At 35.5% G+C, this 27,008-nt stretch overlaps 1 protein-coding gene across 10 annotated transcripts in view; it reads right to left on the bottom strand.

Moving 5' to 3' along the window:
• The window catches only part of NRCAM (neuronal cell adhesion molecule), a 322,289-nt gene that overhangs the window by 227,361 nt on the left and 67,920 nt on the right, over positions 1–27,008 (bottom strand). For 8 of the 10 annotated variants that reach the window (XM_072653036.1, XM_072653033.1, XM_072653044.1 and 5 more), the window contains exon 2: positions 12,902–13,043. The exons of the other annotated variants lie outside the window; for them this stretch is intronic. The gene's annotated coding sequence lies outside the window, so the exon portion shown is untranslated. The remainder of the gene's footprint in view (positions 1–12,901; positions 13,044–27,008) is intronic. 10 annotated transcript variants of the gene reach the window in all.

Raw genomic sequence — 27,008 nt, 5'->3', positions numbered from 1 at the left:
ATTTTAATTCTTTCAAGATCTTGGTATTCCATGTCCACTATAAATCATCAGTTGAAGAATAGTATTGTTAAAGAAATAAGCTCTTGAAACAGTGAGCAATTCCCAATGCTAACCAGCCTGATCTCCTACCGTGTGGTTTTGGACCAGAAACGTCTCTTAGAAAGCAGCTGAATGTGGTACACTGAGCATCCTCTTACATTGATGAAGTCACAGGTCAAGATCAAAGCATCTCTCATCTATCTTTCCAGCCAGAGATGTATATATCTATCTCATGTGTAATAACCATCCTCTTCTCCAGAGAGGTTCACTATGACCAAATACGTTTCATTTAACTGTTGCTAAGGAACCCTCAGTCTTTGTGAAAATTAGATTTCTCCACATGTTTCCATGGCTTTATATTCTCTGTACTGCAAAGAAGCAGCTGAATTGGCAAATGCCATCACTGAACAGACTCTCCAATAGAAGGGGCCTGGTCTAACACTATGAGTAGCAATTTAATTCTGGGAGATTCACTCCTAAGTGATCATAATAGTATATAAAAGACTCAGGAGTATCTTAAGAATCCATAACCTACTAAACAGATGACTTTCCATAAAACCTCTCAATGAAGTTCACAGAAAAACTCAAAAGAGTTTGATGGGAACAATTGTGAAAACCTACTCGTTATACTACACATAATTCACCTAAGAAAGGGACTTTAGTGAAATAGAGACAACCTACTATCAACCATGACTATCGTTTGCATAACTTTAACAAGAAAATAAAACCATGTTAAAAATGACTGGATACAGTCTTATTACCTTGGTGAAGAAAATTTAAAATCTCCATTTCAAAAGTAAAAGGTATGAGATATGTCTCACCAACGCACATCATTATAACTATTCTTTTATTACTTAATTTATTGTGTGTTTATAATTTAATTTGTTTTAGTAAGAAACAGAATTTTCAAGAGCTATAATCCCAATTCCAATTACTTCTAATTATCAGAGTAATTTTGTCTTCACAGAAAGTAATTATGAAAACAGCTAATTTGTAAACTCATTTGCACACATTCAGTTTACATGGTATCCATTCAATAATCCAATATTATCTACATGCATTAGCTACATAAAAATAAATACAAAGTAATTTCAGGGGTGGAGTGGAGTAGGTACGAACAACTAGGGGAAACGGAAAAGTCCTGTTTGGAAATGGCACATGAGATGATCCTTGAAAGAAGCAAGAAATTTCCAGAATTGACAGTAAAGAGGAAGAATATTCCAGGTATGAAGGACAGTCTACAGCAAAATAGAAGAGAAAAAAAAAAAGATTGCAATAGAAAGTCTTCCTTGTACTAGGAATTACAAGTAGCCAGGTTGGCTAGAATGTAAAGTGTGAGGGAGGAATAAAGTATAATCATGCTGGAAAGATAGGCCATAGTCAGATCATGGGGGATTTTAAATTCCAAACAAGAATTTGTATGTTATCCTAGAGGCAAGAGGAAGCCATTAAGACTTCTTGATTGGAGAATGATATGGTGAGACCAGCACCTTTGAAATAACATTTTGTCAAGGATGTGAAAGATATCATGGAGAAAGGAGTCAAGAAATGGAGTACTAACTAAGAAAGTGCTGTAATAATCTGGGTGAGAGTACAATTAGATGCATTTAGAACTGGTTGAATGAATGAACCCAAGGAGTTACCTATTTAATAAATTGATGTCAACTTGAAGAAAGGTCTGTAGTGGGATCTGTCCTTGGCCTTGTCCTCAAAATTTTTTTTGAGAGCATACTTGTCAGATTTTCAGATAACATAAAGCTGAGAGAGATAATTAATTTGTGTGACAACCAAGACCCAGAAATATTTCAGTAGGCTAGAATACTTGAACCTAATAGGATGAAATTTAAAAGGGCAAGTATAAAATGCTATATTTGGAGCGGGAAAGAATCAACTGCATGAGCACAGGAAGGTGGAGATATTCCTAGACAACAGTTCATGTGGAAATGATCTGAGGGTTTTGGTGGATCGCAAGCTCAAAATAAGTCAATTGTGTGCCAAGGCAGACAAACAAGCTGACAGAATCCTCCACTATAGTAAGAATGACACTACACCTGTAACAGGGCAAGGCAGGATCATTCTGCAATCTACCCAGATACGTATGACAACATTTAGAATCTTGTTTTCAGCTCTGGATAGCAGATTTCAAAAAAGAGTGATCAAGCTATTGTGGGAACTAGAGATCATGTTATATACAGCTGGAGATTTTTAACCTGTAGAAAATAAGGATCTAAATATATAATTGATTTCATCAAGTATAAGTCAATGAAAAAGCATTTATTAAGCACTTAAAATGTGCCAAGTACTGTGCTAAGCAAAGAGTATGAGTACAAGAAGCAAAGAGTAGGGACATTTTGTTCCCTGAACTATATGGGGATGGTGAATGGGACCATAGCGGAATAGATTGGCACATCTTATGCAAATATTATAGCAGAGTTGATCTGGTCTTGGTTCCTGATTCTGGAGTTGGGATTGGGGTGGTGGTAAAGGGAAGGGTAGGGTAGCGAACAGTTACTCAAAAAGGACAAAAAAGCTGTCAAGGCTATAGAGAAACTAGCTGGAAAGTCAAGAGCAAGGTGAAACATGATTGGAGCTTTCCCAAAAATAGAGGCCTAGGTGGGACTCCATGGAGGAAGTTTCTCAAGGATGCGAATGTGAAGGGTCATCATATGGAGGAATAACACAATTTGACCCTGGAAAACAGAGCTAGTAGCAAAAGGTAGAAGTTTTAAATGACCAGATCTTTTTTATGAAAAAAAATATCCCTTAACAATTTAGAATTATTCAAAAATAGAATGGACTACTTCAAGATATAGTGGGTTTCTCCTTAATAGATATTTACAAGCAGACTCTGAAGACTACTTTTGGGGACTGTTGTAAAAGAAACTTTTCTCTCTGAGGTCTCATCAAAGTCCTAGATTTTTGTGACTCTATGTAACACTCTCTTATTTCAATAATTCCATGATATCATCGGTGTTGGCATTCTAACAGTGCAGGTCACAACCTAAGTAAGCCCTTTCATCCACTGAGACTACTGCCAATGTCTTCCTAGAAATTGTTCATAAGAAATCTAAAAAATCAATATGGATAACAATAGAACATCCAGGACTGTCCCTTGCTTTCACCATGTGACTGGCCCATCTTTTTTTTTTTTTTTCTGATCACACTTAACTCATATGAAGATCTTTATGCCAATTCACTCTAGGGCTAGTCTTCATTTGTAATGTATTTCAGCCTATTTATGACCATCATATGCCTCTGCATTGCCCTTCAGACAACCCACAACTTGAATTCTCCAGAGGCCGTGATGTTCCATGATGTATAATATCATCCACAAGAAAAGCATTCCTATTTTTTAAAAAATGTACTCTTGTTTCAGGAATAGTCTGTGTAATAAAATTGAGAATCTGTAGCTTTAAAAAAATTCCGGACTAATGCATTACATAATAGGTATCATTAATCAATCAATCAATCAACAAACATTTATTAAGTACTGACTATATGCCAGGCACAGTGCTAAACATGGGTGATACAAAGATATAAATGAAATATTCACTGTCCTTAAAGAGCTTACATTCTAGGGGGCTTTAGGGAAGGATAAGAAGTATTTATGTAATGCATATAAATGTATGAAAGCATATAATATACAAAATCATTTTAGAAGGGAATGCACCAGCATCTAGAAAATAAGGAAAGACTTCATTTAGAAGGTGACATGAGCTGAGTCCTGAAGAAAGCCAGGGAGTTTGAGATGCTGATACAAAAACTTAGAAACAGAGGACCTTCTTTTTCTTTCTAATCTATAAGCATTTATTAAGGGCTTAATTGTGAGGAAAGGAAAGGAAAGGACAGGAGAGGGGAGGGGAGGAGAGGGGAGGGGAGGAGAGGGGAGGGGAGGGGAGGGGAGGGACAAAGAGAGAGAAGAAGAAGAAGAGGAGGAGGAGAGGGAGATGAGTGGGGGGGATGGATGGGAGAGGGGAAAGGAGAGAGGGGAGAGAAAGATATCTCCGCACAACATGTAATGAACAACAAGTAGAACAGAGTGTGTGGAAAGGATGTGTGTGCAAAGGTAGGAAGAAGCCAGGTTGCAAAGGGATTTAAATTGCAAATAGAGGGATTTATATTTGATCCTAGAAAAAGAAACCACTGGAATTTATTGAGTAGTGGCGGTGGAAAGTGGGGATGACATGGTCAGACTTGTACTGTAGGAAAATCATTCCGGAGGCCACGTGGAGAATAAATTCTAGAATGAAAAAGAATTGAGGTCAGGAAACTAAATAGGCGGGCTATGCAGTGGTTATTGACCACAGCTTTATTTCTTTTTTTTTCAGAATTGCTTTCAAGTCCTAAGTCTTTGGATCCAAATTAATTTTCAGGTTAATCTAATGGTATTTTACCAGGTAGGACGAAGATTTTGAATTGTTCAGAGGAAATAAATGCCTTTAGTTTACTTAAATAAAAGCAGTTCCCTTCAGAATCTTTAATATGCTTAAAAGCTAAAATCCCCTTCAGCATAATTCTTAAGCACTCAGACGAAAGAGTTGCCACCACCTGGCAGTAGAGGCTCACATGTGGCTGTGGATGGGTTCCATCTTCACAAACTCTAGGCCAGGAGCAAATAGCCAAGGGGCTCTTCTGGCTACTGTAAGGAAGTGGAACAAAGACCAGAGAACAAGAAGAAATCTTCTGCTACACCAGGCAAAAAACAGACTAACAATACAGAAAGAGTAACTGCCTGCCCAGCCAACTCAGAAAGCCAGCTCACATGGGAGTGGGAGCTTCCTGCCTCTCTTCAGCAAAGCATCTGAGGCTCCCAAGAATGGGCATGGAAACAGTGTAATTATAAATTCACAAGATCTCTTAAAGGCTTGGAGGGGGTGACTTGGGGCTTTTCTACAAGGGAAAATTTATTTATCAAGGTATTCAAAACAGCTTTGGAAGGAGAAGACACCACTTTTCATCAGTGTTAATAGAGATTGCTGAGTAAAACTATAGAAGTACTGGGGAGGGAAGAACAAAAGTCCCTATGCATTTTTCTCTTAATGCCAGTTCACAACTACAGCCTCCAAACTGGCCAGGGAAATCCAGATTTATACTCCCTTTCCTTCATAGCCATGTAGAGAAAAGAGTTGTCTTCTTTATGGGCAGTTACACAACTATTAATTTCTATAGAACTAAACTTGATTTTTTTTTAACTGAAAGCACAACAGCAGATGAGAGAATTGATCTTGGAGTCAAGAAGAAAATCGAGTGCCAACACATACATACCAGTTTGTATGACCCTGAGCAAGTCATATAACTTTTCAGTTACTTAAGAAACTCTCTAAGACTGTAACTTTCAGAGAAGGATGAAGGGCCACATTTGAACTCAGATTTTCCTGACTCCTGTGCTCTATCAATACACCTCCCAGCAATCAACTGGTGTTGCAGAAACATCACATTCTCCTGGTTCTCCTTTAATTTCTCTGACTACTGTTTCTCTGTTTGCTTGGCTAGCTCCTTCTCCTTCATGACCTCCTAAAGTGGCTGTTTGTCCCCCAGGTCTCTCCTTGGCTCTTTATACATACACATGCATACATACATATATATATACACACACGTATATATTTATGTGTATGTGTACATTTTTCCTTACCAATCTCATTCACATCCATGACTATATGCAAATGGTTTCTAGAGAGAAGCTCTCCTAGGAATTTCATACCTACATCTCCAACTATCTACACCAGCATCTCCAACTCAACTTGTCTAAAATCAAGTACCATTAAACCTACTTTTCTTCTGATTTCACTGTTTATATCTGTGTAACTATTATTCATACAGACTTTTATGTTCATAAGCCTTAACGATGTATGGGGTATTCAGGGAGGACTAGTCTCTGTGGTGGGAAGACTGTTCATCTACCTTTGGTATCTGACTAATCACCCAACTCTCACCTGTGGCTATCGTATGCACGGCTACCATTCTCCAGTAAACCATTTGGGCAGACTGAGGGTTAACCAAGAGGCCTCAAACCCATCAGTGAGTAAGGGTATGTCTACCCCAAGCATGAGAAGATGTCCCTCACTGGAATAAATGGATAGATAAGAATGATTTGTTCCAACAGCCATGAAGGTGGCTGAAGCAGGTGCTGTGGAGCCCTTAGAACTTGGTCAGACGTAAAAGATGCCATGGTCATCCACTGCATCCCAGCCATTGCTGGTTATTCCGACTTTTGTCTTGCCATAGGACTTCCATGACTCTGGAATTGCATGAGGCTGAAGACTGCAAATTCACCTCACTTAAATCCAATTCACATGCAAGTTAAGACATCACCCAAGGATGTCCTTGGTCTTCTTCAAAGACCAAGGACAAACAACATCTACACAGGCTTTCACATTCATAGCCCTTATCTTTGATTCTTCCCTCTCCCTATACTTTTTATATTCAAGTAGTTACCAGTCTTTGTCAAAGACATCTTGACAATGTCTCTTGTATCTGGTCTCTGCTCTCTATTCTCACCATAACTATCTCAGTATAAGTCCCTTATTATCACCCACCAGGAAAATCATTAATGGCCTCCTTAGAGGCCTTTTCACTTGTACCCTTTCACCTCCTACTCCAATTCATCCTTCTTTTCACTGCCAGAACAACCTTTCTTAGTTATAACCATTTCATTCCTCTGCTTAATAATTTTGGTTGGCTCTCCATTGACTCTTAAGTAAAAAATCAGACTCCTCTGCCTGATATTTAAAGCCCTTGTCCTAATATTCTAGCCTTATCTTAAATTACTCCCTTCTATTTCATGCTGTAGAGAAGACAGTTATCAGGTAATAAGGTTTTTGGTTATAGTGTCTCATCAACATCATCTATTAGGGCACAGAGAAATTGAAATCCGTATTGCTGAAATTGGTATTCACATTGATACAATAATGAATATTTGAAACTATCATATGCAAAGTTCAAATAGGTTAATATTTTAATATGCCAATAGCCAGAAGTGCACAATTCGGTGCTATACTGTTGAGATAAAAAGTTTTTCTTATGGTAACATTAGATTTAAAATTGAAATATGAAATTTATAATAATCCAAACTAAGCCTCTGTACCTAAAAAAAAAAAAGACTAAGATAAATACAATGGAAAATAACATTAGCTTTAATGTTTCATTAAAAACTTTATGAAATAGATCAGATAAAAACTTAAGACTTACATGAAGAGTCTATTAGTATATATCGTCATATTGATGAACCATCTCTACTTTGATTCATGAAATGGGTGCCTACTACATGAAAGCTTTAGGTAAACACTTCCTCTCACTTTTAAAGGAACTTGCAGAAACAGAAAATGGAATGCGCCTTTTAGAAAGGCTTGTAACCAAAATAAAGCTGAGGAAGAAAAGAATAAGATAAATAGAGAATTCAGTAGTCAATTAGTATGCTAGGAACTATAAAGTGGTTTTCTTCTTGTCTTTTCTATGATTAGTACAAGACAGTTTCCCCCCCTAAAATCTAGGTTTGTTTACATTCTTAAATCTGATTCCTAAGCAATTAATTAATTACCAAAAAAAATTCTTCTCTAGATTATTTTAAAAAGCATTATGTGTTGATCCAATGCTTTTGACAAAGAATATGGCTTAGGTTCTTAGTCATAGAAGTGATTACTTTAGGCATAAGTAAATTTGACATTATGGTAGAAAGTTTTCTTTCTAAACAGAATACAAACATTTATATACAACAAAGAAACAAAATGATGACATTCTAGTTGATTTAAGAAAATAGAATTTTAAAGATCCTTTAAAAAGGCTTAAAGTTTCAGAAAAACACATTTAAATACATGTGCATATGTGTATTTATTTACAATGCTGTGGATACTCAATAATATCTTACAGAACTTGTTATCTGTCCCTTTGAATTTGTCATCCTTCTTTGAATCCTGTCCAGTTTCTCAACTGCCTTTTAAAAGTACGCATCAATGCTCTAATAAAAATCCAATGGATACAGAACATTGAACAATTAATTCCCAGTCATGGCATATCTCTTTTCTTTGAATATATACTGAGGTACATTACAAAAAGGAATAGACCTCTTCCAGGAGCATTCCATATTGCAACTAACCAGTTTTAGTTAGCATTGGACATAGCATAGTGTATCCAGCATATACTTTTTCTTCCCTTCTATTCACTTAAGTTATATATTTCTAAATGTCAAAGTCATCAAACACATAAGATTGTAGAAACAGAAAAAATTCTCTTTCCCCGGTTCCATTTTGCAAAGAGTAAAATGGAAGACTTGGTGATAAGGGAAGTTTGAGGCAAAATGCCTAGAATCAAACAATCGAAAGGAAGACCAGTATTGTTACATCTAAAATTTTTTCTATTGTCAAAAATCTGTGAGTTCTCTGATCAAGGGAATTTTACAGTTTTTAAATAAGTGTATTCTAAGTCAGTGATTCATTTCTGGTGCTCCATAACCACTTGTTCCTTTATCTTTCCTCACTAGTCCTATTTGCTAACCCCATTGAACAGACTTCACATTTATGTGTTTCTTGTCTATAAAACAAAGCACTATGCCCTAACTACTTCTAAACATGATATTTCAAGAAGATTGTATGTGTGTTGTGGATAAACTTCAATCAGGATTAATTTCTTTGTGTTATAATAAGAATCATCAAAAGATATTTTAAAGCCATGAGATTTAGATTATTTAGCAGTTATCTGTCTATGCATTATGTATAAGCTTTGAAAATGTAAGCTAGAATGTCCAAGACCAGCATGAGAAGCTTATTAGGATATAAATCTGAAGTAAGACCCTGAGGGGAAACAGAATTTCCAGCTAATATTACAGAGAAATTGTGAAAAAGCATTAATTCATATTATACTGTTTTGCTATTCTATTAAGTAACGCATAAATAAATTCCCAGATACCATTTCCATTTCAATTTGAACAATAACACATTAAAGCAGTAGCTAGGGGTCAAAAGAGCTAATGAAGCTACAATATAAGCCTGAAATCAGAATAATTCTTTGTCAGTCTCCAAACAATGACAACAAAATGAATAAACAATGAAAAACCAATGCCTAATACATTCTTACAGCTAATAATTAACTTGAAATTATCTGATTAAAAACTTGCTTTCACCCTTGCACACATAGAAAGCACTGGAAAGTGCTGATACCTAGCGTAAAATGACCTCTATGTCTAGAATTTATTTTGCAACCAAAAGCCTTGCTCAGCATTTCCCATCCCATCACTTTTCAAAATCCAGAGCTATGGAAGGGCACAAGATAACACATACCTAGCTTTAAATAGGATTCAAGAATGTTGGAATATTGCCAGCTCAAAAATGTCACGCTTACAACTCACCTTTGGGGTGAGAGAAATGATGATTAGTAACCAAAGATTGGGAGAGATTCAGAGTTTCCCCTTTTTCTATAGTACACATTTCAATGTTCAGTCTCTTGAAGGACATTGAAATTAACTCTCCTCAGCCTTGGTCAGACACCATCCAACCTTACAAGGAATCTCTAATCTAAGGTAAATTCTGCTCAATCAAACTTGAGTGGAGGTAGTTCCTTTGTCTAGGTTGCCCACGGCTGGGGGTGGTCTGGCTATAGGGATAACATCTCTGTCCAAGACCAATAGGATATCACTTTCAGCCTCTCATCATAGTGAGCCCATTTCTCTTTGCAAAGTCTACCTCTCATTAACTGTTAACCAATCAGAACTGATTGCCACCCACTGAATACCCACTTCTCCAAGGCCATATAAACCTTAAGCTTACCACCAGGGGGCCTTGCTTTTCAAGAAAGCTACTAATCTATTTTATTAAAATGCTAGCATTATTAATAAAATGACTAACTGCCCGGAAATTACTTCTCAAACTTTTTAAACATCACAGGGGGAATGCCTATTCTCACTCCTTTCCTGAGCTAGCCTATCCCTGCTAGCAAAGAGCATGTAGGATTGTCAGAGAGGAGCTCAGTCAGTCAATCAGTCAATATACACTTATTAAGTGCCTACTATGTGCCAACCACCGTGCTAAAGTACTGCATGATATGAAGGGGATGTCCCTTGCCTGTGCTAAGGGTAAGAAGGACTCACATCCCATACTCCTATAACATCTTAGATCCCTCCCTCATAAATATGTATGATGAGGGAATAGTGCTAAATAAGTGTTTCTCAGGCATTTATAAAGTAGTCCTCATATTTGCATGAGAGAAGAAAATAGCTTCCCTGTATCTTTGAAGTAAAACAAAAAAGTAATTCTTTTTGATATAGGATATTTTCAGAACATGAGATTTTGTGTGTATATGTATGTGAGAGAGACAGAGACAAGAGGCCATCAGAGACAGAAAGAAAAAGAGGAAAAGAGAGGAGAAAGGGAAGGAGAGAAAGAAGGAAGGAGGAAGACAGAGATAGGAAGAGGGAGAGACAGAGAAAAAGATAGGAGGGAGAAGGAGACAGAAGGTAGAGAGACAGAGACAGAGAGAGACAAAGAGAGAAGCAAGACATCACCACCTTGGTAATTTATAGCCCACAGATTTTACATAACATTCTATGAATTACAAGGAACAATCCAATAGGAACAGAATAGCCCATAGCTTTTATAATCTAAATCAATTCTAAGTCAAATTCACAATTGTCATAAATTTAATTCCTACACATTTAAAATTTAGTTATTTATATTGTAAATAATAAAACAAATATCCTGCTTGAAAGGTTTTGGGTTTTTTTTTAGTTAAGATGCTCAGTGAACACAATTTTAAATGGAAACTTAGCTACAGAAGTTTAAATGTTATAATAATCCATTCATTTAATAGCAGGGTCAGAAAAGTTGTGCTTAAAGATAAGGGAGTCAAAATAAACCCACATTCAAACCAAAAGCTCCATTGAAAGATATGGTTTATTTTTCCTGGTCAGAACTGAATAGACTTGGTAGAGTCTGAAGAAATCAGCAACACATACATTCCCTTACAGCAAATTTTAAAAGTGCTTTGGTTCAACATCTTGATTTTGAGATTCCTGAGCAAATTTGAGGTCATATCAAAGGCTTCTAATGAGAAAAAAATGGATATAGTGTGAAGACAGTGGGATTGAATTTGGATGGCCTGATTTCCAGCCCTATATGCATGATGAATAGTTGTGTGACTGGCCAGCTCAGTTCATCTCTCTTGTTAACACTTCTAAAAGGAGAATTAGACAAAATTACTTCTAAGGTCATAGTGGAAGAGAGAAGTAAAGAGTGACAGGTTGACATAAAAACACTGGTAGGATCCTGGATTTATAGATGCAAAGGATCTTAGAAATTATTGAGCCCAACTGAAATATAAATGAAATTAATCAGGTTCAAGAGAACTATGTTGATCATTTTCATGTAACCTTTGCCAGTGTCATCTTCAAGATCTATCATGGGAAACAAGAAAGCAATTTCCTACCTCCAAAACAGAAGCTGGACAGATTCCCAAAGTGTTCTCATTTTATAGGTGAGACAAAAAGAGGGTCACTGAATATAACTAACTCGACCCAAGCTTTCATAGGTAGTGACTACTGGACCCAGTAAACTTCTTGAGTACATTCTAATCAAAGTACAGATTTCATAGTTGAGCAATGCTACTGTGATAGTTCTTCCAGAGGATTTTTGAATTCTAAATCTTTACTCATGACATTTTGTACTGTAATATGTGTTTTCCAAAAACCAATTTGAATAAATGATCTCAGACAGGAAATTTCATAACACACTGGGCATTTGCAAAAGAAGCCAAGGGGATGGAGCTTGATTCTGTCCTCCTAAAGTATCTACGGGAAATATCCATTTAATTTCCAATAAACATAAGACAGAGAGAGGAGAAAGAGAAAGTGACAGGGGAAAGTTATGTATAAAGAAGTTTTGTTAAGCAAAAGTTTCCCACCCTAATTTCTATTAGAATTTTGTGTCGATAAGAAACCTGGAGTTGATTTAGCAATATTTTACTAACATTTAGAGTCCATCTTTGATAGTGGTTTTAAATAAATTTTACTGAAAACCTTGGGAAAACCACTAAAATGTCTCCTCATTAGGGAAATCTAATCAATAATGCCAAGAAAACAAAATATTAACAACAAAACAATACAACAAATGATACAGTGAGTCAGAGGGAAATGCACATCAAACAAAGGCATATAAGTGAATACAAATAAATATAAAGTAAAGGTTAACAAATTATTTTAGTGCAAAGATAGATTGATCTAAAAAGCAAACAGGGATCACTCAGTATTAATGACAACTTTAACAACAAGGAACTATATTGTGTTTTAAGATGTGTAAAGCACTTACTTATTTGATAACTGATTTGATACTCATACCAACCCAGAAGGTATATAATATTATTATCATCACCATTTTTCAGTTAAATAAAATGAAGCTAAGAGAGGTGAAGTGACTTGTCTAGAGTCACAAAACTAGGAAATATTTGAGGTGGCATTTGAATTCATCTTCCTGTTCCCAAGCAATCATCTATGACAATCAACAGAAGCACAGGGGTAAAAAATAGTTCAGAAAGCATACAGGTGCTTGGAAATTTGAGTTATAAATGTCCGATAGAATGTATAAATGATATCTCCTTATAATGGGATATGTGAAGATATGTATTTTTCTGTCTAAGACTTCATTAGGTCAAGAACCCAACCTCCAAGATTTGTAAGAGCAAGGGCATCTAAAGAGCCAAGTGATTCCCTTCTTAAAATGTAATACAGAGGACCAAAAGAAGATAAAAATCCCAGTGATCATTGCAATGGAAAAATGTATGTTAAGTACTTTCTTAGAGAATATAGGTGGGTTTAAGACAGCACACAGAATTAATGATTTCTATCTTTTCTAGATTGATAGAAAAGCCTGTCCTTACTTACTTATAGACAGCATACATACAGTGCCAAGTTACTCTCAGGTTGTTCACTGTCTGCTGACTCTGAAATTTTCTCAGACAGACCCCCCCAAGGAGGGATTTTCAGCAAATATTGCCTCCTCAGAACAGTATTTTAATACAGATTCCTATGAAAGAAGACATATAGAATAGATTTAGAAGATAATTTTTTTCATTGGTTGGTTAACACTATAAAGATTCTATTCCACCTCCCCAATAAATCTGAAAAAAAAAAAAAAAGAGATTTGAGTGACTATCAGATTCCATGAGTTAATTACATGCATTACATTGCATTAAGGAAATTGTGAACATTTCAAAAGAAACACAGATAATGGGGAAAAAGTAACACAAGTCCCAATGAAATAGAGAAAGGAATGAATGAACTACCCCTAAATAATAATATACAATTCTACAGAGAGATATCAAAAATATAAGAAAAAAATTGATCCAATTCTAGTTATAAAACTTTACTGGAATAAAGTATTTTTGACAATCACATAAATACAAAGGTCATTGTAGGGAGTCTTTTATAATCTAAAACAGGCCAAATACAAATTAAGGCATGAACAACTAATTATAAGACCAAGTCCAGTAATGTTAAAAGAAATCCAGAAAAAAATTTTTTAAAGTGGCAGGGAGGATTTACAGAGAGCTTTGAAGCAAAAGGGAAGAAATTCAAGGCACCTGGGAAAAAGGACTTTTAAAAAACCCATTGTGAGAAGCCCAAAGTAAAAAATAAAAGAAATGCAGTGAAATCTAAATTAGATGGAATCCATCTAATCAGAACCCATAATTAGAGGTTTTTTCCTTCCAATTCATGTTCATAAGTAAGAGGCAAATTATACACAAACAATCTGAGAGTAGAGACTTTTGTTAATAAATGACAACAAAAATAATCTATGGGTTCCAGGTTATTTCACCTACAGCTCAGTATAAAAACTGTTTGGAATAATGATGCCAAGTCAAATCACATCACCCCCCCCCAAAAAAAAACCAAGTTATCTTCAGGATATTATACTTACTAAGCCATAGATGTATTCTAATAAATATTAGACTATTTTGAACACCATGAATGAAAATCAAACGAGGGTTTTTTTTTAAATGTCTAACAACACAATTTAAGATCACTAAGCCAAGTTTTGAAGGCAGCATAATGTCCAGCAGGAACTAGAGAAAGTCTTTATTTACCTCAAAATGGAAATTTAAACTTCCTTGATTTTCCCTAGCTCTTTACAGAATTTTCTTAGCATATATTGCTAGTTTCCAACTTTGCATAAACCTCCTTTTATGGAAACCTTGGATGGGTCCCTAGAAATTTTGTAAAAATGAAAATGATCTCAATCCATTAAAATTTCAAGTAGTATCTGAATAATGAAGTTTTAATATATTTAGGAGGGAAAACTATGTTAATTGTAGGATTATACTCATAATTGAAGGCATGGATCAATGAGACTCATTCCTTTATAACATTCAAGTTTAAATGTACAACTGAAATCTATGAACATCATTTACAAATTATACAGGGAAAAATTAATAAGCCATCTTTGCTAACTGATTTTTAGTCATCTTAGAGAAATGTTCCTTTTCCAATTTGTTGCTTCATTAAATTTAAACTATGTAAATGGTTTCTTTTCTTAGAATAGCTACTCTATTAAATACAATAGGATCTAAATTACAAATATGTAATATATTTTAATTAAACAAAAGGATAATCTAAACTTATTAGTTTCTGAAACTTTAGGCATATCTTAATAACACTGTGGCAGTTAGAATTATCTTTTATTACTCATTTTAATAATGAAAAGAAAATGTGGCTTTTAATTAATGTTTCTAGGACCAAATCAAAATGTTAATCATAATGATGTTCTCTTCTTGAAACTCTTAGAAAACTTTCCATTTCTCTTGTAGGTCAGTGGGAGTGAAAATTAAATAGTTTCTCCTATGTTCTGTCAAGCCAAGCAAGATTAAGTAAAAGAACAAGTGTATTTATTTGAGAAATTAGTTAAAGTGTCTATGTTGTTCCTAGCAGCTAATTCGCTACTGGAGTCTAAATTACCTTCTAAATACAAATAGCTACATAAACCGGCACAGTCAGATAATTCTTTTGAAGTATAAAGGACATTAGTTTTTTTCTGGGTAAAAATTTCTAAACAGAAAGGTGTGACTTCTTTTTGGCATCATGAGTAGAAAATTAGACCATAGTTCTAATAATTGGCAGAATGAATATTGTAGTTACAGTAATTATTTATGTGAAATAGGTTGAGAATTTACATTCAAGAAATATGTTGCAAATACCAAGCCAAATAAAGCTCATCATTCCCTAAGGCAATCAGGGAAATTAAAGGAGTCAGGCTTCTTAGGACATCTATTTATCTCCTGCCACAGAACAATTGGTCTCTAAAGGAGGTTCTCAAGTGCTTTCTCTAACTTAGCTTTCAATAATTCCCTTGAAAGGTTTTTTCTAATACCTTCTCTGGGAAATGACTCAAATATCTCACCAACAAAAGCAATAGGAAATTTGTCTCTGTTCCTTTTTGGATCAAACATATATTATGAAACACAGACAATGCTTATCAGGTCACCTCAACAATCCTTTCCATCCATTTTTCAGATCTTTGCAAATGGCTCCTCTCTATTAAATATTTCCATCATAACTAAACTCTTTTAAAACAAAATATAAGCTGCATATATATTCATTTGAATATGTCCTTAGGGCCCATCTTATTTATGTATTCATTAATAGGGAAAGAGCAATGTCATTTTTACACTTCTGGTACCTTGAAAAGAGTTCAAGACTTCCAAGTTGCTCTCTGACCAGTCCACCGTCTGTACCCACTTCTGGAGCACAGTTCAAGGACAGAGAAAAGTACTTTCATTTCAGACTAAGCAGGAGCACTGAGGGACAACTGTTTGATGACTTCATTGCCCTTACCCCCTTCTAGGTCATGGTTCAAGGGTGGGGGAGGAACACTTTCAGTCAATAAGGAGCAGGGGCCTTGACCATCCAAAAGCCATTATCATAAAAACAACATAGACATTATATTTCAAAAAATTATCAAGGAAAATTGCCCTGATATCCTTGGAAAAGCGGGTAAAATAGAAATTGAAAGAATCCAATGACTAAGAGCTGGAAGAGATTTCAAAATAAAACCTCCCAGGAAGATTATAGCCAAATTCCAGAGCTCCCACGTAATTATTCAAGAAACTAAACAGAAATCATTTATATACCATGGAACCATAGTCAGGATTACACAGGATTTAGCAGGCATCATGTTAAAGGAGCAAAGGGCTTGGAATATATTTCAGAAGTAAATTGAGCTGAGATTGCAACCAATAGTAACCTACAAAGCAAAGCAGCACAATTTTCCAAGGGGAAAAAATTGGATATTTAATAAAAGAGAGGACTTTGAAGCATTCCTGATGAAAAGAACAGAGCTGAACAGAAAAGCTAACTATCAAATACAAGATTGAAGAGAAGCACAAGAAAGCAAACATGAAAAAGAAGTCATAAGGAACTCAATAAGGTTAAACTGTTTACCGTTCTACATGGGAAAATGTATATGTATACATATATGTATACATATACATGTATAAATGTATACATATATATATACAACTTCTAAGAACTTTATCATTTTTAGGACAGTTAGAAGGATTCTGCATGAAAAGAATGTGACGTGTTACTTATGTTAGGATAACGTACCAAAAATGGGAGAGAAGAAGGGGAAACGAACAGGAAGAATGGAGAAAATTACCTTACGTAAAAGAAGCACAGAAGGAAGAGTTTTTATAGTGGAAAGGAAAAAAGATATGGGAGCTGGGCAACGTTTGGACTTTACACATCTAAATTGGTTCAAAGAGGGAAAAATACAGAGACATACACAACTGGTAATAGAAATATATCTCACCCAAGAGAGAATTAGAAGGCAAAGGAGATAAGCCAAAGGGATGTGTGTGATAAAAAGGAGAACAGATAAAAGAAGGCAGTGGTCAGAAGTGAAACTGACTTTAGAGGAGGAACAGAATAAAAAAAGAGAAGTATAAATGGAAGAAAATAGGATAGAGGGAAACATACAGTAATCATAACTGTGAATGTAAATGAGATGAACACACCCACAAAAGAGAAATGGATAGAAGAATGGATTAGAAACCAGAATCCAACAATATGTTGGTTACAAGAAACACACTTGGAATGGAGAGACACATAGAGAGTTAAAATAAGGGGCTAGAGCAGAATCTATTATGCTTCAGTTGAAGTAAAAAAGGAAGGGGTAGCAATCATGATCTCAGACAAAGCAAAAGCAAAAATAGACCTAATTAGAAGGGATAAGCAGGGAAACTACATCTTGCTAAGCTCAGCATAGAGAATGAAATAATATCAATACTGAATATATCAAATGGTAAACTATCCAAATTCTTAAAGAAAAAGCTATATGGCATATAATTGGAAAAAATAACTCAGTAAACCTGACAATTTAAGTGAAATGGAAGAATATCTATAAAAGTGTAAATTGCACAGATTAACAGCAAAGGAAACAAAATACTTAAATAAACCTATCTTAGAAAAAATAATTAATAAGCCATCAATGAGCTCAGTAAGGATAAAACCCCAGGACCAGGTGGATTTACAAGTGAATTCTACCAAACACTTAAGGAACAATTAAATCTCAATACCATATAAACAATTTGAAAAAATAGTAAAGAAGGAGTCCTACCAAATTCTTTTTATGACACAAATACGGTGCTGATACCTAAACCAAGGAGAGCAAAAACAGAGAAAGAAAACTATAGACCAATTTCCTTAAGGAATATTGATGCAAAAAAACTTAAATAAAATGCCAACAAGAAGATTACAGCAATGCATCACAAGGATCATACACTATAACTAGGTGGGATTTTTACCATGAATGCAGGGCTGGCTCAATATTAGGAAAACTATCAGGATAATTGACCATATCAATAAGAAAAACAACAAAAATAATGTGATTATGTCAATAAACTTTTGCCTTTGACAAAATTCAGCATACATTCCTATTTAAAAAAACAGAAGAAAATATAGTAATTAATCAACCCTTTTTTAAAAATAAGTAGTATCTATCTAAAACCATCAGCAAGCATTATCTGTAATGGGGATAAAGTTGAAGCCCTCCCGATAAGATTGGAGTAAAACAAAGATATTCATTTTTAATCACCATTATTCAATATTTTATTAGAAATGCTAGCTATTGCAATAAGAAAAATAAATTGAAGGAATAAAAATTGGAAATGAGGAAACCAAAACTATCACTCTGTGGAAAACATGGTGCTATATTTGGAGAATCTTTGAGAATCAATTAAAAAGTAGTTGAAATAATTAACAACTTTAGCAAAGTTGCAGGATATTGAACAAACTCACATAAATCATCAGCATCTCCATGTACCACCAGCAAAATGTAGCAACAAGAGGCAGAGAAATTTCACTTTTAAAAAACTGTGGACAATATAAAATATTTTGGGGTCTACCTGCCAAGACAAACTCAGGGACTATATTAATATAATTACAAAACATTTTTCACACAAATAAAGTCATATCTAAACAACTGAAGAGATATTATTTGCTCATGGGTAGGCCAAGACAATATAATAAAGATGATAATTCAAATAAATTAAATTTACTTATTCAGTGCCATACCAATCAAACTATCAAAGAATTATTTATAGAGTTAGGAAAAATAGTAACAAAAGGTGAAGAATATTAAGGGAATTAAAAGAAAAAATGTAAAAGAAAGCAGTCTATCAGTTTCAGATTTCAAACTATATTATAAAGCAGTAATTACCAAAACATTTTTGTACTGACTAAGAAATAAAGTGGTGGATCAGTGGAATAGATTAGGTAAACAATACACAGTAGTAAATAACCATAATAATCTAGTGTTTGATAAACCTAAAGACCCAAGTTTTGGAGGTAAGAATTGAATATTGGACCAAAATTGCTGGGAAAAGCAAAAAGTAGTTTGAAAGAAACTACAAATAAACCTACATCTTACACCATGTACCAAGATAAGACCAAAATGGATAAATGATTTTTATATAAGAAGTGATATAAGCAAGTTAGAGGAGCATGGAAAATTTTACTGTCAGGTCTATGGATAAGGGAAGAGTTTATGATCAAACAAGAGCTAGAGAGAGTCACAGAAAGTAAAATAGACCATTTTTTTACATTCAAAAACTTTTTCACAAATAAAATTAATGTAGCCAAAATTAGAAGAAAAATAGGAAACTAGGGGAAACTTTTCATAGCAAGTTTATATGATAAAGACCTTATTTCTCAAAAATATAGGCTATTGAGCCATTTTTATAAAAATATAAGACCCATTCCACAGTGAATAAATGGTCAAAGGATATGAACAGGCAGTTTTTAGAAGAAGAAATCAAAGCTATCAATAGTCACATGAAATAATGCTTTAAATCATTACTGAATAGAGAAACACAAATTAAAACAGCTCTGAGATACCACTTTATACCTATCAGATTGGTTAACATAGCAGAAAAGGAAAATGACAAATTCTGGAGGGGTGTGGAAAAAGTGGCACATTAATGCACTCCTAGTGGAGTTGTGAACTGCTCCAGCCATTCTGGAGAACAATTTGGGACTACACACAAAGAACTATAAAACTATGCATACCCTTTGACTCAGCAACAACACTACTATATATATATCCTAAAGAGTTCAAAGAAAAGGAGAAAGGACCTATTCATACTAAACATTTACAGACAACTCTTTTTGTAGTAGCAAAGAATTGGAAATTGAGGGAATGCCCATCAACTGGGGGAATGACTGAACAAGTTGTGGTATATAACTGTGATGAAATATGATGAGCAAGATGTCTTCAGCAAAACCTGGGAAGACTTATATGAACTGATGCAGAGGGAAGTAAGAAAAATCAGGAGAATATCATACACAGTAATAACAATATTGTAAGGATGATTTAACTGTGAAAAACTGAGATACTCTATTCAACATAATGAACCAAGACAAATCCAAAGGGCCCATGATGAAAAAGTGCTATTCATCTCCAGAGAGAGAACTGATTAACTATGAATACAGATGGAAGCATACTTTAAAAAGAAAGACTTTATTTTTCTTGGGGTTTTTTGTCTGTGTTTTCTTTTGCAACACGACTAATAAGAAAATATGTTTCCTAGGACTTCTCATGTATAATCAATATCAAATTACTTGACTTTGGGGGTGAAGACAAGATAGTGGAGTAGAAGGACAGACCTGTAGAAGCTCTCCCCAATAGAACATAAAATACTTGTAAAAAATGCCTCTAAACAAATTTTAGAGCACCAGAAGCCACAAAATGGCAGAGTGAAAGAGATTTCCAACCCAAGACAGCCTGGAAAGCTGATAGGAAAGGTCTATTGCACTGGGCGTAGAGTGGAGAGCAGCCCAGTCACCAAAGGGCAGCCCAGCCAGCACCAGCAGGAACAAGACTGGAGCAGGCCTCAGGGGGTAGAATTTCCAGCAACAGCTGTGGTTTCCAGATTGCTCAACCCTCAAATGCCAAAGACAGCTTCAAAGGTCAGTGAGAAAGCTCTCTCACCTGGATGAGAAGGCAACTTGATCTGACCCCACCAGCAGCAACTCTAGCAGCAGTGTCCAGTTTTGGACCCCTCGCCTAAAGACCCTAGGGGAATTGAGCTGCTATCTAGATCTTAACCCTGAGTGGTGGCCTTGGAGTGAGGAGGAGCACTGGTGGTAGCTCTGGAGAGGGAACCCTCCTGGCAGAAACTGGGCAGAACAGAGTGCTTATGGTGGCTCACAGACAAGAGCACAGGCTAGGAGAGAAGTAAATTCCTCTCCTTTGATTGTGCCACCTGAGAACTTAGAGGTCCCCAGAGTATACCCTCCTCTTGACAAAGGACTCAAAAGTCAAGTAACTGACTGGGAAAATGCCCAATAAAAGGGACAAAAATAAGACTATAGAAGGTTACTTTCTTAGTGAACAGGTATTTTTTTCCATCCTTTTGGATGAGGAAGAATAATGCATACCATCAGAGGAAGACCTAAAAGTCAAGGCTACGGCATCCAAAACCTCCACAAAAATATGCAATGGTCTCAGGTCATTGAAGACCTCAAAAAGTATTTTGAAAGCCAAGTAAGAGAGGTGGAGGAAAAATTGGGAAGGGAAATGGGAGCAATGCAAGAAAATCATGAAAAGCGAGTCAACAGCTTGCTAAAGGAGACAAAAAAAATGCTGAAGAAAATGACACCTTTAAAAATAGACTAACTCAAATGAGGAGAGCTAATGAGGAGAAGAATGCTTTAAAAAGCAGAATTAGCCAAATGGAAAAGGAGGTTCAAAAGCTCATTGAAGAAAATAGTTCTTTAAAAATTAGAATGGAGCAGATGGAAGCTCATAACATTTTGGGGGAGGAACAAGGTCAAAAGAGAGAATAGAATAAATGAGGGGCAGGATAGAATGGAGGGAAATATAGTTAGTCTTACACAACATGACTATTATGGAAGTCTTTGCAAAACTATACATATATAGCCTATATTGAATTGCCTGCCTTCTCAATAGGGATGGGTGGGGAGGGAGGAAAGGAGAGAAGTTGGAGCTCAAAGTTTTAGAAACAAATGTTGAGAATTGCTTTTACATGCAATGGGGTAATAAGAAATACAGGTAATGGGATATAGAAGTCTATCTTGTGCTACAGGAAAAGAGGGAAGATGGGGATAAGGGAAGGGAGGGATGTGATAAAAGGGAGGGTAGATTGGGGGAAGGTGTAATAAGGATGCATTGTGTTTTGGAGTGGGGGGAGGCGAGAGATGGAGAGAAAATTTGGAACTCAAAATTTTGTGGAAATGAATGTTGAAAACTAAAAATAAATAAATAAACATTAAAAAAATTACTTGACTTCTCAAAGAAGGGAGAGAATGTGGAACTACAACTTTTTAAAATGATGGTTAAAAAGTTTTCCATGTGACTGGGAAATATTTAATGAAATAAATAAAAGTGTATTTCAAAAGAAAAAGAGTCTAAGAGGGAATTATGTCACAGAGAATTTTATTCTACTATGAGTTTTTGTTATTTATGTGCACATACATAAAATATATATGTAAATATGTACACACACATACTATATATATACATATATGATTGGAAAACACAAATGATTGAAAGAAAGGTGTATCCATTGAACTGTTGTAATATTTCCTTTACTAACATCCTGCTCTGAAGCCTATCAAAGTATAGATATAACTCTGGGTCTTCAAAAACTATACTAGGGAAACACAAACTCTAGATGGCCCTTCTGAGTTGGAAAGAACTTGTATAGAGGACAGTCAATTGCATTCCTGTCATCCAAGAACCAACTCAATTTCAAAAATCAGTGGCAATACATTTTAGGAGAGATTGATCACTAGGTGATGAATCTTTTCAGTTATAGAAACTCTTGAAAAATACTTATTAGGAAATTGAAAGCTTATCATTTGCAGAAGTGGAAGGAGCACAAAAAGGAGCTGAGATTCTCTAAATATCATAGCTAAACAATGACACAGTCCTTTTCCTTGAGGAGTTTATAATGGAGTTGGGGGGGGAGAATTGAATGAAAATGTAAAGAGAAAAAAAGAGTTCTATAAACAAAGTCTTAGCGAATCCCAATATTTAAGGGGTGGGAGTTGGAAAAGAAACTGTCAAAGGAAACAAAAGGGCTGGCTAGAGAGGTAAGAGCAGAAACAAGATAGGTATGGTCAACACTGTCAAATGCTGTCAAGCGTTTAAAAAAAGAGACTAAGAAAAAGCTACCTTGAGACTTGGTGACCTTCAACTTTACAGTTTAAGGAAAATAATGAAAAGTAGCCACCTAGTCAAGGAGAAAGAGTGAGTTGATGGTTCTGGGAACTATTCTAAGCAACCATTTGCATTCTTTGTTCTATTTGTTGGAAAGCTTTTCCTTGAACTAAGAACAAAACTGCCTCCCTCACATTGCTAACAGGGCTTAAAACATTTGCTTTAAGGAATAAATAGAAAATGATTTATAATTAACATTTTTTGTTTCCATGTGGAATGGAATAAAACATAAAAGGGACTAAAAGCAACCATATTAAACAAGGCAACAACTTCCTTTGCGATATTGTTTAAAGTACTATTATATTTTTTTCCAGATAGAAGCCTTCCTGAAGATAAACCAAAACATATAGTTACATCCTGAAACAGGCTGTAGAGAATCCAAATGTGGGGGTAAAGTGGACCTACATTTGAGCCAATACTCTAATATGCAAAAAAACCTACTTTTTATAAGTTATAGAAAAGTAAACACGTTCTAGCCCCATAGTGCTATCACTTTAAATTAATTCCATAAACACATGCACACAACACAAGATATGGCATAATCTAGTAGAGAGAGAGTCCTTTGGAGTCCAACTTGAGTTCCAGACTTGAGTTCAAGTTCTAACTCATGCATACTGGCAATATAACATCACTTCACCTTTCGTTGCAAAAGGACAACTTTCTAACATGTGGCAGATCTTTATGGATACAGGGAATTTTCTCAGTGGTAGTTTTCTATGCCACTTAGGTAAGAAGTCTGGACCACCTCTCCCAATCCATCCATGGAAGGCACTATATTATTCTCTGTCACTGGGATCCAAAGCACCATATCATTAATTCCTTATTAGATCAATCAATTAGATTTTGTTGTCTTTTTCATGCCATTGAAATGAACATGCTTTATGTTAAGAATATAGGAAAAAATTTCACAGGAAATTGTAAACAAGCTGCCAGAGTACACATTTATCCACAAGTGACACCAGGAGAAGTTTTATGCCAGCATCTTTCCATAGATCAAAATGACTTAATGGTCTTTATATTTAGTAGCAATGAAATACTCTGGGCTTCCCTGTTATTAGGAGGAAATTAATATTCAGTCATTGGCCTACATGTCACTTTACTGTTATTAAGAAACCTTGAAAATAATTAGAGTTGGCTTCAATCAGATTCTGGAATAGCACCCAGTTGGACAGCAGCCACTAAGAGTGGGGTTTTATTACTCACAAGGACAGAGAACTCTCTGAAAAGGAATAGCATGTGTATGAGCACACGCGCATGCACACACACACACACACACACACACACACACACACATATCACCCCCCACCATTCAGGAAGAAAAGCCCTCTATAAATTAACATCCAAGATCAGAGCTGAGGTGGATGTTCCTGGGTTGTGGCTGACTCTGAACAAAACTTTCACAATTAACAGTCACTTCCTTGAGCTGGTATAAGATTGAGTGATGTACACAAAGAAGTACTTTGGGATTTGTGAATAAGTCTCACATCCATTGAGGGAGTTGCTAGCAGCACAAGTGACATGCATAGCAAAAGGAAAGTGTAGGTAAGGATCTTAGAGTCACATTAAGTGGGTAACGTTCTCTTTCACCAGAAAGAAGGTAATTCAAGAAAAACATTCTGGTCAACCATCAGAATTTAAAAGGGAGCTACAGGAGAGAAAGGTGACCAAGATGGCTGCCCAATAATTTCACTTCTGCTTGTGAAGGGCAGCATTGTAAAAACCATACTTTTACCATAAAAAAAGGATTAAATGTGTTCTCAAATAAAAATTAAAGGTGGAATTGGTGACTTGAACTCAACTTCTATCTGATAGTACTGAGAATGATTTGCAGGTAAATTCAGGGGTGAAAAACTCAATTTTAAGGCTATGTCTGATGAGTTGACGTTACTCTCTAAAGTTTATAAAATTCTTCATGCCATTTGGTAATCACAAAAATGTGAGAGAGTACAAATATTATTATACATATCTAACAGATGAGGAAACTAAGGCTCAAAGAATTGTTATTGGTAGATTAAGGAGGCAAATCCAGTTATTCCAAGTTCACTGTTCTTTCTACTGCTTCTATTGTTATCCATATTGGAATCTCTGGTCATCAGAAGAAATCTGGAAGCTAGAAAAACCCAACTCTTTCCATTACTAAATCTTGATAAAATTTGGGTTTAAGATAGAATACTTCACAAAATCAAATAAAGTGAGAACTTCACAAAGTTCTTCAAAGTATTTTTGCTCTGCTGTAGTTTGTTTTACTTATGATTTTAAAGATTAGAACTTTAACCCCATTCAACCAAAAAGGCTCATGTAAATTATGCTTAATTTACACATTAGTAATCACAAATCCTAATTAGTAGCATTTTATGCCCAAGACAAATACCACAAATTACATCTGGGACAAAAAGACTGAGGTATTTTCTCAGGTAAGTTGGGGAAAGGAGAGAGATGGAGAGGAGGGAAGAGTACAGAGAGGCTGGAAAATCAGCACAATGATTCTTGGGAGATTGCTGTGGGAGGTGGGTAGAATCGGGAAGGAGCTCATGCCAGACTGCAATCTGGTAGCCTCCTACTTTAGTTAATTATTTGTACTAACTAGATCCTAGGAGAGACAGTATGTTTAATGGATAGAAAGCCAGCCTTGGAATCAAGATAACTAGGGTCCTGCCTGACACATGCTGATTATGGAGTCTTAGGCAATTCACTTAATCTCCCAGTGCCACAGGCAACAGTCTAAGACCATAAACTGTAGAAGTGTTTCTGGTCTGCATTGGGAGGGAATATTTCTAATGAAGTCCTAGGTTCGGAAGAAAAAAAAACATATGTTAAATTCTATTGTTTCTCTATCATTACTGAACTATAAATGTTGTCACTACATGGTACTCTCCAAATTTGTCACCCTGAGACAAAGACCTGATCTCCTGGTAATGTGAAAGTCAATTTGATCATGGTTCTAGAAAAAGGCAGGGATATGGAGAAAGGTGAGATGGAAATGGTACCCATGTAGAAGCAAGACAACTGGCAAGGCAATGGTTGAGAGTGAGCAGTGAATTAACTTTTCCTGAAATAGTAGTCTTAGAGAGAAAATCACCAATCAAGTGAGCAGGAGCCCAAAAGAAGAAGTCTGGAATGGGACACGGAGTGGGAGAGGGTAAAGAAAATAGCGGCCATGTAGAAGGTGACTAAAGAGCTGGGAAGGAAACCCTATTGGACATATGCTTAGATTCATAGCAACCGAATTAGGAGGCATAGACTGTGAAGTGAAAGACTTGTGGGGGAAGCATTATTGGTAGTGCTTTGTCAGTATAAAAGAAATAGGAAAGTTTTTCCCCAGGGGTAGCACTTAAAATCTAGTTTATCCCCTTGAGGACATTAGATACACACAAAACAATTAATGAGCAAGATAGTATTAAATAAAATATATGGCTATGATAAGATGACATATAGCACAGTTTAGAAAATGGAGGACAGAGAAACATAGCAAAAAAGTCCTAACTTAAAGACAGGCAAATGCAAAAGGCACTGAGACTGGAGAGTTCAATGCAGACTGGTCTCCTAAGTCTGGGCTTCATGGACCAGGATGAAGAGTAGGAACCTGATATAGTGAGGCAATATATTTTTGAGCAGATGAGTAACATGATAAAAGAAGCTGTTAAATAATGCTTGTTAATTAATTAACTCTCTTACATCCAGACTTCTCCTTATAAAGGGAAAAAAACTACTTTCATGGCTCAAATGTGGTTGGTTAATCTAATTGAGGACATTAGAGGCACACACACCAATTAATGAGCGAGATAATTAAATAAAATACTTGGCTATATAGATGGGCAATTCTTTAAGAAAAAAAAACTAATTTCAATGAAGGCCAAAACATAGGATACAGAAACAAAGCTGTGGTATGAGCCTGGGAGGATTAAGGAGCTGTGACTGAAAAAAAATGTTCATCCTATAAGGATCTTCTCTGATTCTCTACTCCAGAAATCCCTGAAATGTGAGTTCCCAAACCATTCAGAAGCACTTCCTATCTCTTCTACTTTTTTTTACTTTTGTCCAACGAATGAAACTATTCTGTCTCAAGAAGGTTATATGGGATAAATGACTAACATGTTTACAACCACTTTAATTTGGACATCAGTACTACTGACATTGTGGATGACAGATTGGATTCACATATCCCCACCTCCAATGTCATTTTAGAGACAGCACACAAAACCAGCACACTCAGTTCTCTTCTTATTGTCATCTGGATAAAGTTTTCTAGATATA

The sequence above is a fragment of the Notamacropus eugenii genome, chromosome 3 (genome assembly GCF_028372415.1).
Source record: "Notamacropus eugenii isolate mMacEug1 chromosome 3, mMacEug1.pri_v2, whole genome shotgun sequence".
NCBI classification, from domain to species: Eukaryota; Metazoa; Chordata; class Mammalia; order Diprotodontia; family Macropodidae; genus Notamacropus; species Notamacropus eugenii.
Note: the sequence above shows the minus strand (reverse complement) of the source record. Positions and strands in the feature narration are given on the sequence as shown.